Here is a 15,296-nt window from a genome sequence, read left to right as displayed (position 1 = left end):
CAGGGAAGGAGCTGAAAAATACTCAGGAGTGCCCTCAGGAGCAGTGGGTAACGAGTACAAACTAGGGAGAATGGTAAAACTCATCTAGCAATTCTGCAATGGACTACAAGACTACATCCACGAGGGTGACAAGGATGATCTGGTGCTCAGGCTGAGGTTACAGGCTGGACATTACCACAAGCCCCTGATCACAGTTTCCACAGACATGAATTTAATTCAGTAATTGAGCAAAATCACTTTCTTCCTCTTTCTCTTTTCCTCTACACCCAGACCCATGCTTCCAAATTCAGTTCCAAACCATGGAAGCAAACACTGCTTGAGTTTTAATTTTTATATTTTAATGTCAAACTTCATCTCAGCATGATTTTTCTTCCACGACAGCAGCTACCAAATGCTGGAATTGAAATACTCAACTTATAAAATGGATAGGATTAATACTAACACAAATAAGAAATGAAATAACAATGTGGTGGTTAATCAGAGGAATTTTTACCTGACAGTTTACTCACAGGCAGAAAGTTGTATCTGTAAATTACATATAGGCAATCCATTAGCAATATCACCTCCATGAAATATTGATTTGAGATTATTTCTCCATCATTTCCCAGGTGGTGGCCTGTCTCCAAAGGCCACCTTGGCAGTTGCTAGGGAACAACTCCATAGCTCAGGGAGGGCAGCCCTGACCACTGTTCACGTGCACAGTGACATGATTTGGGGTTTTTAAACATTTATTCAGTTTGTGTGCTTTCAAAAGCAAAATCATTGATTGAATTCTGTTTGGTCTGTAGATTGTGTCCAGGATATGTGGATGAAAGGAGAAAAAATGAACAGTGATGCAGAAACTACGGCACCTCCCAGCTTCTATGCACATGAAGAATTACAGAATTTACACTCCTCTTTGGCTTCAACTGCTTTAAGCTGAAGGAGACTACAGTAATTCCCTGGAAGTCCTGGGAGGGAGGTTTTGCTCCTGGTCTTTCCCACCTCTCTCCTTGGAGCTTTCTTGAATTGTGCTCGTTCAGTTCCTGAATACAAAACTCCAGTGATGGAGCAGGGAGGAAAGATTCCTTCCCCCATTTGCAGGCACTGCTCTCATTTATACCTCCAGACTGTGTTTGTTGTATTTTCATAAAACCATGGCATTGCTGCCTGATGCTACTCTTTTGACATCCTGTAGACCTAGAAGTCTTTTCTACAGAATTTGACACTGTTTTGACAGTGAAACTCTGCAAACTTCTCTTGGGTCATGGCTGTCCGAGCAGGTTTTTATTCCTGCTCTGCAGCAGTAGATTTAGCAAGATTAAAATATTTTAATGGATTCCCTACAGAAATGTAGTCAAATCAATGGTTATCAATAATGCAAATATGAAATTGTCAAAATAAAGCAGTGCTGTATCTCTGCCTGTAACCTGAAGTAGGATATTAATCTTAAAAGAAGAAGAAAATATGAAAAGTGTAGCATCCAAAAATTATTTCAAAAGCTTGACTCAGGAAAGGATAGAATATTAAAAGGGGGAATTAGTCCCAAATGTGGGTGTCCCAAACTACTTTTATTGGCTAAGACTCCACTGTACAATGTGCAATTCAGTTTACCCTGGTGTGGAATCTTAGCTCACGTGAAGTCACCTACATGTCAGGAAACTAAATTTAGGCATCTGTGTCTGGAACCATGTCCAACCCCTGTCATTCTGTCTGTCTTGTCACTGTCCCCTCCAAAAAAACCTGCCCCCTAGTCATGAGAGTTGCCATGCAGATCTCACAATTGTTGGGATGAAAGGTGGAATTCTCTTTCCTAAAGACCCAATCCCATTCCCTGAAAATGCCAGACAAACTAAGCCAGTACTGAGCCAGAACGAAAACACAAAACCAGCAACAGAAACTCCACAAGCTGATGTATTTTTATTTAGACACGTACCACCCCCATTCTTCTGGCTGAGACCCTTCCCTTTGTTCAGATCTGGGGCAATCCCCAATGGAGATGCAAAGGGCAGCAGTGTGGAGGCACTGGAGGAGGTGGAGAAATGCAAATCCCCCATTAACCCTCTTTTGGGAGGGGGAGGGAAGGGGCTGTGTAGGTTGAAGCAGGAAGCAGGATTTATCACCTCAGCTAAAATTCCATTAACCATTAACTAACAGGGGAATCCAGGCTGTAGAGGCTCTCCAGAGCCACAAAAAGAGGGAAAACATGGGCCCCAACACAGTTATCCTCCAAAGAGCATGGATATGGCTCCACACAGAGCTGGGCAGAACTGAGAAAATGAATGGCATTTTTTAGCTTTTTTCTTCCCCAAATATTTCTATGTTATTATATATTTATAGTTACTGTTTGCAGCTATTTTTATAGCCTGCCTGCTGTTTAAGATAACATGTTTTACCCATGCTTCAGAGATTATAAACTATGCTATTTGTTCTCCCAGCTCTGACCAGAAGATTGAGCAACACAGAAGGAGAGGAAGAAAAATGGAGCAGCTCCAAAAACCCCGATGCCAACAGTCCAAATGTGTGTGATAAAACACAGCAAGATATCGCCAAGGCTTTTTCTTACCCGTTCTCCCACGCATCAATTTAGATTAAAACACAGGGGAAAGCAACACTTATGGATTTCCCATGTTCTGGAGGGAGAGAGCACTGCCTGTAGAGCATTTCTGGATGAGAGGTGCTGACATAAGTCCTGCTTGTTGATGCACAGCGGAGAGATGCAAACACCACAGCACTTCTGTGCACAACACATGGTGTCAGGCCAAGTGTAGCCAAGTTTCTTCAGTCCTTATCTTGCCCATGTTTATTTTTTTGCTAGAAGGCCTAGCATTTCCTTATTTGTATAAAAGATAATCTACCTTTCACACCTTGGTGTCTGGATCCTGTTTATTGTGCATTTCCTCACAAAGCCAGGCAGGTAGCTACTGTCTGCTGCCCATTTAACAGCTGAGAGAAGGAAACCAAATAAGAATGAGGTCAAGACTCATAGAACCAAACTCAAATCCAAATTTTTAGTGCCACTGAAGCCCCTCCAGGCCCCCATCAGCTGGCCCCTATGCCTCTGTTGCTCTTTGTGGTGTGACCTCGAGCCCTTGGTCATGAGGAAGTGTGGAGGTCCCCTGCCAGTTCCACACATCCCAGCACCTTCTTCCTGGGCCAAACTGAGTTTTGGCAGATAATCTCATCCAGAAGGTCAGTGAGGTGGGAAGTGCTAGCTGGGATGTGAACAGGGACAAAGGCTTCAGCCCACCTGCTGTGTGATTTGTGGCTGTAACCTGAATGTGGATTTTCCCTGTCCCAGGATGGTGGTTACCCCACAGGTGTAAAGAGTGCTCATTCTCTTATCCTTAGGACAGCTTTATCCTCATATCCCATGTTTCTTTCCTTTATATTCCTGCAGAGTCTAGGAGATTCCAGCTGTAGCCACCTTCCATCCTGCTTTGCTGTGAAAATGAAGACAAGCAGTGAGGAGAGGAGGAAATTTAGGCTGTACCTAAAACCCCTACACAGGAGCACCTTGGCCCTCACACCAGAGGTGTCTCCAAACCCTAGAGGTGTCTCCAAACACACAGTCCCACGTTTGCCACTGATATTTGTGCAGTCCACTTGCACACGTGACCTCCTAGAAACGACTTCACTTTGTTTGAAATGTGTATCAAATTTGTTCCCTGTAACTTGAACTGCTGAGATCCCCAAAACCCAGCACGTGATGGGCACAGTTGACTGGCAACGTGCCTGAGAGGAACAGAGTTGTTGTGCAAATACTAATTATAAGATTATAAAATAAAAGCCCTTTAGCAGCAAAACAGCCCAAAGGAAATGTGACTGTTCAAACTTTTGATTTATTCATATGACGCAGCACGAAAGGGCACCTTCAACTCAGTTTTATGTTTAACTGTTAATATTCTTTATCATGTTATGGTAATTCCTCAGGCAACCAGACAGATATGAAAAACAGTTCCCTTCCTTATGGCTGATGGTGAAATTTTGTTCTCTAACAACAGCCCAGCAGCAAAATTACTGTATTGAATGTGTAAGATAATACACAAAATTATTTTATTATAATGAGGTTTTTGCTTAACTTTGTGCCTAAACTGGGCTGCTAGGTGCTTTGCTTCCTTAATTAAATTAATTTGGACAGAAAACTGATCAGAAAGAAAACCTCTAGAGAGATTATATGCTAAAAAGAAGAAAGATCAGCTTAGGTCCTAAACATATAATAGATAAAGGAAACACAGAGAAAGGGATTTGCTATTCTCCCTGAAACTGAGATTAGATTTTCCTCTGTCCTTCCACAGATGTGTCCTTGCACCAAGCTCTGCAAAGAGCTCTTGTCCAGGCCTTTGGTACTCTATTCCCTTGTCTTCAGATTTATGCTGACTTGAATCCATTAATTGTTGGGTTGTTCTGTGCAGGGCTGGAAGTGGGACTCGATGAACCTTGTGTGTCCCTTCCAGCTCAGAACATTGTGTGATTCTGTGAAAGGCAGGCCACTGAGTACTGCCCATTGCTCATGGGAGGGTCAGTCAGCCCTGGCTGCTCAGGGCTTGTGTCAATGAGTTTTCAGAATCTCCACCCCACAACCTCTCTGGGCCCCATTCTGACCAGACTCATGCTGATATTTCCTTTCTCTGGTACCTACTCAGAGATTCCAATGTTTCAGCCTGTGCCCACTGCCTCTTGTCCTGTTACCCTGCCCTTCTGAGAAGGGCCTGGCCTTGTCCTCTTCAGCCTGCCATGAGCTAGGCCCAGGCAGCAATAAATTCCCTTGTGCTGGGGAATTTAAATTCTCTTCTGCAGTTTGAACAGTCCCAGCTCACCCTGGCTCTTCTTGTATGTCCTGGGCTCCAGCCCATTGCCTGTTTTGGTGGTCCTGTGCTGGACTTCCTCCTCAAAGTCCAGATCTTGTACTGGGAGCCCCAAGCTGGACTCATGGCCTCGCTAGTGCTGAGCCATTTGCCACGGCCCTTCTAAACTGACTGCTTCCACAGTGGGAACATTTATTGCTCTCTGTCCTGCTGTCTTGGTCATTAATAAAGGCTTAAACCTCTCCTGGTGTGAGTATTGATCCCCCAGACACGCTGCTGGTGACTGGCCACCGTTGGACTTTGGATCACTGACGGTTTACAAACAATGCTCTGAGCCCAGCAGTCCAGCCAGTTTTCCACCCACCCAATCATCCATTTATCCAGCCAATATCTCACTAGTTTGGCAATAAAGGTATTGAAGGAAACACTGTGAAAGGCCTTGCTGGAGTTTAGGAATACGATTCTCTCCCTTTGTACACAGAGCTTGCCTTGCCATCACTGAAAGGGCACAATTACCCCTGGGCACATCCATCTTAGCTCTTCCAAATCCACTTTTTGTCCTTCCTGTGTCCAGAAGTGGCTCCTTAGGAGGATTTGTTGTGTGACATCCCCGGGGACTGAGCTGGGGCTGACCATCCTCTGGCTCCTTGTTCTTCCTGAGGCTGGGTGCTTTATTTGGCTTTTTCATTGGGATTCATTTCACTGTGATGACTTAGAGTTCACTTACAGAGAGTGGCCTTGCAGTGACAGAGGCCACTTGCCCAGCTCCATAGATGCCTCCCATGGTCCTGTCCATGGCTAATTAGCCCAGTCACTCGCTAACTCTCTTCTCTGGCTGTGGTTTTGCTCCCACAGGCTCTGCTGAAAGGCTCAGACACCTGAAGGGCCAGAGAACCCACCTGAGCAGTGATAAACCAGGCAAAAAATGGCACCTCAGCCTATTTTTTATTAGGCATGGGGTCCTGAGCCCCAGAGCAGAATCCTCCTAGATTTTCACTGCAAAATGTACTTTAAAGGAAGAGCTCTTGTCCCTCACATCCTTTGCTAGACTCAACTCCAGCTGAGCTTTGTTTTTGCCAACCACATCCCTGTATGCTCTGCAATGCCTTGGGACACCAAGCAGCCTGTCCCTGCTTTCTCCTTCTGTGTATTCCTTTGGTTTTTTTGGTATCTCTCTGAATTAAGATCACCATACAAAGGATTGGAGCTTTAAACTATTTTACATAAGCACCCCACTGCAAAATCACACAGTCATTAGACCCTTTTCATCCCAAGCTCCAGCAGAAATAATGTTTTCTGATTTTTTTTCCCCCCATTCCATTTCTGGTTACCTCCCATCTTAATTTAATTCTATTATTTTTAGTTCATGTCTTCATTTTCTGTAAGCCTCCTAATATCACCTCTCCCCTCAATGTTTTGCTCCAATTTTGCTCCTTATATAATTGCATTTCTTTTGACTGGTTACCCCTGGGGTTCATTTCATCTGTTTTCAAGCAACATGAATTCACTACATTTAACTACATACATCAGTATTAATAAATATAAAGTTTTAAAAGCTCGTGGTGCTATCCAGTCTGATAAGTCTTTATCAACTGTTTTCTTACTATATAATTATTATTCTTCAGTGTAATTATTTCTGTAATCTTTGCATTTTGGCCTCATAATTTCAGAGTTTCTGAACATGTTACTGAATGCAGGTTTTGGGGGAAGCAGGAAGATAAAGTCCTATTTCCTCCTCCCAAAATCATATTTCAGTGTTCCCTCACACACACCCATAAAATAAAGCAAAATCTCTCCTTCCACTATGGCCCACAGTTATTATTCAGATGCTTGTGATTCATTCAGTTTACTCATGCAACAGCATGCACATGCATTTGAAATGTAAATTTATTAATCTTATAAAAAATATTGCTTGATAATTTAAGGACTTATGGCCAAACAAAGGATCTATAATAATAGGAGTGGTAATAGGCACTGTACTTTATGCATACAGCTTCATTTTCAAAGAACCATAAATAGTGTAACAACAAAAGAAAAACTGAATAATGAATGAGAAAGTTCACACCTCTTGCTGTAATTTTGATCATTAATTTTTATTTGCTATCAGGAATTAGGTGGAGGCAAACCCACATACTTTCATCCTTTCAATTTTCTTTCTGGTATTAATTATATTATGTATATTTATGCAGAAAAGCTCTTTCACTAAATAGTATTGAGCTATTAGAATTACAAAAGCTTTGACAATAAACCCACATACTTTTTTTCCTTCAGAAATCTGGATCTATGTGTCTACTTCAGTATCTATCTAGGATTCAAACATGCAAGTATTTTGTCCTCTCTGCAGCCCTTTTTCATATCAGTAAAACAACTGACTTAACTCTTTTCTAAATAGCTTTCCAGTTTCAGTTTTTAAAACCTTTTGCACCTTAGGTTAATCTTAGTACTGGTAAGTCAAACAAACAAGAAGCAAATTTTAGTGAGAAAAAATGGAGAAAATTCCACAGAGTTTATTTTGATATTTAGGAATGAACTAAATTATATTAAAAAGTTTATATTTCCCAATTATACTATTGGGTTTTTAATTAAATTTGACTTTCTGAGATCCGTTTTCTGAGAGCTGAATCAATCTTAAGGATTTTGATCAGAAACCAAAGTGAAGAAGGGAAAAGTTGAAGTTTGAAGATGAAGTTGACGTTCATAACTTTGTAAATTAGGTTCTACCTTCTAGCACTTAAGACATTTTTCTGAGAGTTCTTAAATCTTAAATCTGAATTTTTTTTGTTATGGCTTTAATTAAACTGTGTCTGCCCCAGCTCATTAGTCACAGAACCATCAAGGCTGGGAGATCCCAGGGGGATTTTTCCAGTCCCACTGCCAGCCCAGAGAGTTCTGGAAAATTTGAGGAGTGGGGCCACAAGAACCTCATGAGGTTCAACAAGGCCAGATGCTGCACCTGGGATGGGGAATTTGGGAATCATGGAATCACAGGATCATCGAGGTTGGAAGGCACTTTCAAGACCATCCAGTCCCACCATCAACCCCATCATCACCCCTAGAACACGTGCCAAAGCGCCACATCCAGAGCCTCATGAGCACTTCAGCAGTGATTCACTGCATCTTTCACAGGGATTCTGTTCTGAGCACCTTGGATTTTTGCTTATGTTCAACACCTGAAAGGCAATGCCCACCAGTCTGTAGCACAGCACTTATCCCAGACTCCACATAACCTGTGCCAGTAAAATCCCAGCACGCAGAGAAGGTCCCTCAGTTCCCGTCAGAGGAATGTCTGGGACCTTATCTGCGCCGTGAAGAAATCCCCGAGGCTGAAAGCAGAGGTGTCTGCCCTCTCACTGCATTCCCAGGCAGCCCAGAAGGGCTGTCCCCATGTCCCCACGAGCCCCTCGGGGGCAGCAGCCCCAGCAAAGGACCCGTGTTTGTCCTCAGAAATTTCAGCTCTCAAAGCCAACAGCCTGGGCCACGTTGCAGGAATTAACTGTACTCCAGCTGTGTTGCAATCAAGGGCAAAAATGTGCCTTTGCAATCCTAAACTTGTGCTTTTAGGCAAGATGTTCCACCAGATTACCTGCAGGAGGAAAGGGTCAGTTATAAACTATGCATGCTTGTCCTCACTGAGCTATGTAAGGTCAGCCTTTGCTGATAAGGATGAAGATACTCTGTATTCCTGTAAAAATGGGGTACCTTATGAAGAAATAAATTGGATTTTGAAAGGTCTGGCTGCTGCCATTTGTTTTTCAGTGCGTTCATTGCTGTTATTTCAGCATGACCTATGAGAAGCTTAGTGCTCACTGCAGTTATACAGCTGATGATAGGAATAATCACCAATATTTAATGTTAAAATGTTGTTATATAATGACAAAAATGGGCTTGGCAGAAGTCCACAACAAAATGCAAGTGAAGAGGTCTCTGAAGCCTTTTCTGCAGTGCACACCACACTCAGAGAGAAGGTTTTCCCTTTCTCTTCTGTTGATAGGTGGGGTTTTATTATGGAATTACATTTTTAGAGGAACCAGAATAGAGCAATGGTCTCGTAAAATTAAGATCAGGAAAACATGTCAGGAAGAGAAAGAGGTGGGTCAAAAGAGGAGGAAGCTGGACAATTCTCTGCTGGTTTTGTTGGAAAAGCAAAAGGTGGCTGTGGGTGACACAGACAGGCACACACAGAAATGAGGGAGGTGTTCAGGTAGTAGCTCATGTCCACATCCAGGCAACTCCTGCCAGCACCTCTCAACCTCTGCTAACATGACCAAAACAGCTCCTTTCTAAGGGATGAATGACACAAAAAACCCCGAAGAACCAAAGGGATGCAGGCACCAGTGGCACCACGTTGTCCTGGCATCTCTCACCCCCAACAAAATTGTCAGAAGAAAACCCATGCAAGAGGGTGTTCTGCAGCCTTATGTTCAGCAGAATATGCCAAAAAGAGCCCACATTGGCTTTAGACACACTAACCCAGATAAAAAAACCAAAAAAACAAAAAGCAAGCAAAAATCCCAAGCCAAAAAACCTATCACAGGACACAAAATAACAGCTTTTCTGTCTGTTTCACACGTAGCTCTACTGAAACAAGTCTTTCAAGTCGTCTGGAGGCAGCCTGTTTTATGCAATAACCCATTAAATGTTTCTCATCTTGTTTTTGTCTTAGTTGCTGCACTGCCAGTATGAAAAGCCTGTTGCAGCTGCCTGCCCCTTTGATGCTGGTAGAGCCAGGAGCAGATCTGCCCATCAGTCAGTCTCTAGGAAATGTGGAAGATTTTTTGTAGTCAACTCTTTATGTCTCCCATCCCTCAAACCATCCTGCTGGAGCCTGTTCCCTAATTTCACTCTTGTGTATCGTTTTGAGGTCCTGATTTCACTGTTGTGTGTTTCTTTGAGGTCAAATGGTCTGGGACAAAACAAAACAGAGAGCACAATTGATGCAGAAAGTGTCAAGAGTCATCAGGGCTCTTCCCTGGAAAAAAAAATGAATTAATTTTTCCCTCTATGATCCTGAAAGCTGTAATTTTTTTGCAGTGGTATCCTCCATGGAGTCTGTCACTGCAGCTGTGAAAGGCAGCACGAAGTGAGAGGGACCATCCATGAATATCCATGGGGAAAAAGAGGAATTCACCTGCCTCTTTATCCTGAGGAACTGGGCTTTAAACCAGACAACTCCTTGAAAAATAAACAGGTTGTGCTTGAGTGTTCCCTTCAGGAGATCTCAGATGTAGCTGTGGGTCTCTACACACGGAACAGCACCTGTGAGGAGAAGAATATCAGACAATCTCTTAATTCAAACAAGGATCATGATGTACCTGAGCTTTTCCAGGCATTTCAGTAACTTCTGAATTCAGGCCTGAGTAAATGTCAGACTGGCACAAGGTATTGACATTCCTGAAGAACATGGAACAGCAAACCCAAGGATGGAGGAGGATGCCAGCTCCACGCTCGTTCTCAGACTGAACACATAATTTCTGGACACACTCCTCAAAAAGCTTCAGGGGCTTTACAGTCTGTGTCTCAGAGCTTGCCTGGGTGCAGTCATAAAAACATTGGCAGAGGTTTCACGCAGGTACAGTGAGTGCTCTGTGTGCACCAGGAAGGAGAACCAGCTCCTTCTTGATTTGGCGTGGATTTATAGCCCTGAATAGCTCGTCTGTTCTCTTTTTCCAGGCAAGGTTTCAGTAGGACACATCAGGTAGTTGGCAGAGTTCTTTAATGCTCAGTCTTGGGAGGAATGGGTTAAAAAGCAGAAGACTGGAGGAGGGTTGTAAATCAGCCCAAGTGACCTTGCAGCTGGAATAACCCTTGATAAGCCTGTGCAAACAGCAGGGCCAGAGATCCCCTGGCATGGGCATGAGTTTAACAATGTCTGTGTCTCCTCCTCTGTGCCTCTGCTTTGGGGATCCCCTGGCTGGAGAGGTAATGGAAATCACTTTATTATTTGTGTTTTAGTCATGAATTCGTGGTTCTTTGTGGTTGTTCTGGCTGCCTGCCTGTGCTGACTCACACACACACCCTCCAGCTGACACAAGCCACACGAGGGAGGAGAAAGCTCTCAGCTTCAGATTTAACATCCACCTAATTCTCAGCTCTTCCATAGCACTTCTACTGGCTAAACCAGGCTTTTTACACATCTAGCAGGCCTCTCCACCATCCTTGGAGCATACCTGAATCCCCTTTGGTTCAAACTTCTGTTACAGATCTGTTTCTGTTAGTGACAAACCCTCCTGGGTGGGAATCCCTTCGAAGCCTGTACCATTTCCTAGCGTGACCAGCAGCAGTAATCATTGCTACACACTGTGCCCCTCAAACTCCTTTCAGCATCAATTTTATAGTTCAAACCTCCCTGCTGCCCCAGAACCTGTGGGTGGCAGCCAGTCACCCTGGGTGGCTCAGCCAGGAGGCTTTTGTGTGTTCCATGTGGAAGCCAGGAGGGAAAATCAAGCTCCTGATCCATAACCTCAGTAGACAATAGTCTCAATGGAAGGTAATTTGCAATTGCTCTGCTCCCAGGGGACAGAAATAGTGGCCTGAGAACAGCATGTGCTGTGAGGACTGGAGTGTTATGCATAACTAAAAGTGCATTTCGAGCCCTGGCTGGGACATTGCTCCTTGCAGGGACTTCAAGGGATGCCCACATTTAGGAGGCAGCTCCAGTCTGCAGAGTGCAACCTTAAAAAAGCATCGGTGTTCTTTGTGGGCACTTGGCCAGAGAGGAAAAACAACCAAGAGAGAACCTCAAAAGCATCAGAGTGAAATCAGGGTGCCTCCACGAGGTTTTTTTTTCCTCCCTAAAGACCCATGCCTTACACAGCTGCTCCTCTGCTCTGCAGTTTCATGCTTTGGATCCACTTTTCTCTGAAGCTGAGCCAGCCCCTTCTTTATGTATCACAGCAACCCTTTTCCTGAAAGCCACACCAAAAAATTGCCTTCTTGCAGGTTTTTAACCAATCTGTGTCCAAGCAAGTGTCTAAGGAAGACTCAATCTTTCAATCACATTTGAGAGGGACGCAGGTTTCCTTTTTAGCCTTTTATTCTGTTCACTTTCCTTTTACTCGGGCGATGGGAGAGCCATTGGGACATCTCTCTGAAGAAGACAGCAGTGTCATGGGTGTAACCCCACTACTTTCACTTCAGTTTCAGCTTTGGGTGTGTTTCGTGCTCAACAGCATCCACAAGAACGGACACATCATTTCAGGGGTGTTTCACAGGACTGCTCACCTTCTGCCCCGGGTCACTGGATGTCCCCAGGCGAGAGGATTGTCCCTCTCTCACAAGATAAGCAGGCTAAGCTCAGCTGGCTGCAGCAATTTCTGCTCTCCTGCTGCAGAGGGGAGCACCTGAAGGAGCTGTTAAGGGATTATTGCTCCTCCAGGGAGCCCTTTGAGGATGATGATGGTGATGACTCCATGCAGAAACACTGGAATTAGGCTTCCCTGTTCACATGCAAATAGCTGAAATCCCACCACAGCCAAAACCCGCTGTTCTTGCTCCATTCCGAGCCTGATCTCCCACCTAGAGAAGAGTCAAGGGATGCAGCTTTTGCATCCCCGTCACACGGTGCTACGATTTTTGGATTTGTGCGGGCTGGTTGCATCCGAATTACATCAAATTTACCTACTCTGAGTGCACAGGATGCAGGAGACCCAGTGGCCTCCTTCAAGTCCTTTCCTAAGTGACTAACTCAGAGTGTTTGAATGTCAATCAGTGCTGATGAAATAACTCACGGGCTAATTTATCACCTTCAGCATATCTAAGACAGAAATTCCAAGCCTTTCAGTCAGGGATCAAGCAAGTGCTGAAGTACCGACACATTCCTGAATTGTTAGCTCCAAGCCTGCCATTCTGGGGCGTGTAATGGGATGCTAAAATCTGGCTATTTTGTGAATTCTTTGCCTTAAGGTCTTCTGGCAGTTCCCAACACTTAAAGGGTAACTTCCTCTCTGAGCAGCAGCTCTGATCTCTGCAAGGATACCCTGAAAATCTTATTTTTCTTGTGGAATCACACAGTCTCCTTATGTTAAGTGTAGTCCACTATTAAAAGACTATGTATTGACTAGGCATTTTCAACAAATCTGACTGGTATCAAGACACACGAACCTTATGGATTAATTTTAAATAAGAGGCTTATTTTGTATTTAAAAGCTGTAGGAAAAAAAAAAAAAAACACATTAAAACGCACCCAAACGTTGCCAATATTTATGACAGGCACCGTGGTGGCTGTGGCCATCCTGCTGCTCCTTAAGGAAGTATCCAACCCACACCCTGGGAATTATTATTATTATTTTCCAAGGTCTGACCCTCCCAGCTTGGGCAGTGGCAGCCCTGATAAGGCAGTCTGCCTTGGGAATGAGCCTGGAGAGCTCAGGAAAGGGCAGGACAGCCAAGCACAGAGCTCTTGCATCACTCCTGAGCAGGAATCTGCACTTCCAAACTCTCTCTGCCACTTCAGCCAGTTCAACAAGAGGTGAACTGCTTGCTTTCCTTCTACAGGCACCTTGCAGCTGTGTTGAAAGGTGTGGAAATCCTCTTTATCCGGCTGGACGAGTTCAGTGGGACTAAATTCACGGGAAATGGGGCAGAGGATTGTTTTGTCTTGAAGATACAAGGGCAGAGAAAAATAAAACACAGTAAAGATTTCATTACTATAATTATATAATATTATATATAATATATACAATATACAATAGATAACATGCAATATATAATATGTAAGATATAATATATAATATGTAAGATATAATATATAATATGTAATATATAATATATATATAATATAATATATAATATATAATATATAATATATAATATATAATATATAATATATAATATATAATATACAATATATAATATATAATATATAATATATAATATATAATGCATAATATATAATGCATAATATATAATACATAACATATAACATATAATATAATAGATATTATATAATAGATATTATATTTTATATTATGTATTTTATATATTATATTGTATTTTTATATATTATATTATATATATATATAATAATTGATATTAAGTTGCCACATGTACATAGGCACGAGCAGAAATTACAAAACCAGAGCCATAAATAAAGGGACAAAATAAAGGAAAAATTAAAAAATAAATCATAATATGCCTTCCTCAAAATCGGATATTGGAGGATGATATTGAAGTAGACTTGTAAAAATAACACAGGGAATGGAAATACAACTGCCCCACAACAAATACAATTCGTTATGTATTAGGCAGCATGTAGCAGCAAAAAAAAAGTGGTAAAATAAAAATATAAAATAAAATAAAATAAAATAAAATAAAATAAAATAAAATAAAATAAAATAAAATAAAATAAAATCCCTGACTACAGACCATGTTCATAAAATTAACTATTAGCTGGTCAGCTTCAGCTACCTGACTTCCATTTATGTCACCCATTCTTTATTTTTTCCTTCAAAACCTGCCCACACAGACAGCAAGATAATCAGTATTTTGCAATGCCTGACCTGACCAATTAGTGCCAGTGGTAAAATGTTAAGATCTGAAGCACAGGCTTTGGGTGTTTCTGGAAATTCTCATTTCTTAAGGCCATTTTCCACAGTGCCCATGCAATGTTGTCAAGTGGTTTTTATTGCACCTGCCCTTTGAGCAATTTTCTGTACAGCAGCAGTGCAGATGGCAGCCCTAGCTGGTATTTATGAGATTGTTGCTGTTCCCCACACAGAAATATTTAAGAAAACAGGCCCATCACCAGCAGAAACTCGTATCAACCAGCTTGTACTCCTTCCCTGGGATGGGTTCAAATTACCCTCTGAAAATTACTCACCTGCTGCTTGTACAGGAGTCTGCTGACCAATGTCCAACCAATCCCAGAGAAAACAAACACTTCCAGCTAACTGCTTTTACCTTCAAGTGAAGCTTTGATATCTTTCAGCCTGCTTGGGTTTTGATAACAAAGGAGATCTATGAACTAAAAACCTGGTAATCAATTTGGTCAACCTAGCACAGGAATTTCCTCTTGGAAAATTTCCTTGCTTAATTACAAAGTGTTGGCAAAGGTTGAATTAAAGCATCAATCTTGCACCTCTTAGAGGAAAACTGTAATGCCACAGCTCTTGTTGTTGACCAGAAAGGATCTGTTGGATAAGAAATATTTTGGCTTTATTTGTGCCTTCAAACACAAGGCTTCTTCCCATAGGCAGCAGGCAAGCACACAAATTCTTTCTTAAGGAATTCAAGCAGCCACTGAACCAGAATAAAGAGTCAGACCTAAATTAAGACTGATGAAGTAAGACATATTTTAGTCATTAACAAGGGAAATGAAGCAAGAGTGACGAGTGTGTGACATCCTACTACAAGTTAATCATTTTTATAGCAAGAAGAGTGGTAACTGTGGTTCAGAAATAATTTCAGAAATCATCATTCTCCCTCCAATTAAAATTATATTATAGTGCAAAAAAGGTTTCACTGAGACACTTCAGATAAAATTAGAAAGAAAGGTAAGGTAAAATAATTGAA

General features: G+C 42.3%; 1 long non-coding RNA gene across 1 annotated transcript; it reads right to left on the bottom strand.

Annotated features, from left to right (window-relative positions):
* Positions 1-2,851: 2,851 nt before the first annotated feature.
* On the bottom strand, positions 2,852-9,581 carry LOC111927730 (uncharacterized). Its single transcript, XR_002863727.2, has 2 exons — positions 4,622-9,581; positions 2,852-3,422 (listed from the first exon to the last, which is right to left on the bottom strand). It is a non-coding gene; the product is annotated as an uncharacterized LOC111927730 (long non-coding RNA).
* Between the last annotated feature and the right edge of the window lie 5,715 nt (positions 9,582-15,296).

This window comes from Cyanistes caeruleus, chromosome 3 (assembly GCF_971803275.1).
Source record: "Cyanistes caeruleus chromosome 3, bCyaCae1.hap1.1, whole genome shotgun sequence".
Classification (NCBI taxonomy): Eukaryota; Metazoa; Chordata; class Aves; order Passeriformes; family Paridae; genus Cyanistes; species Cyanistes caeruleus.
The sequence above is the reverse complement of the archived record's forward strand: the minus strand, read 5'-3'. Positions and strand labels throughout refer to the sequence as shown.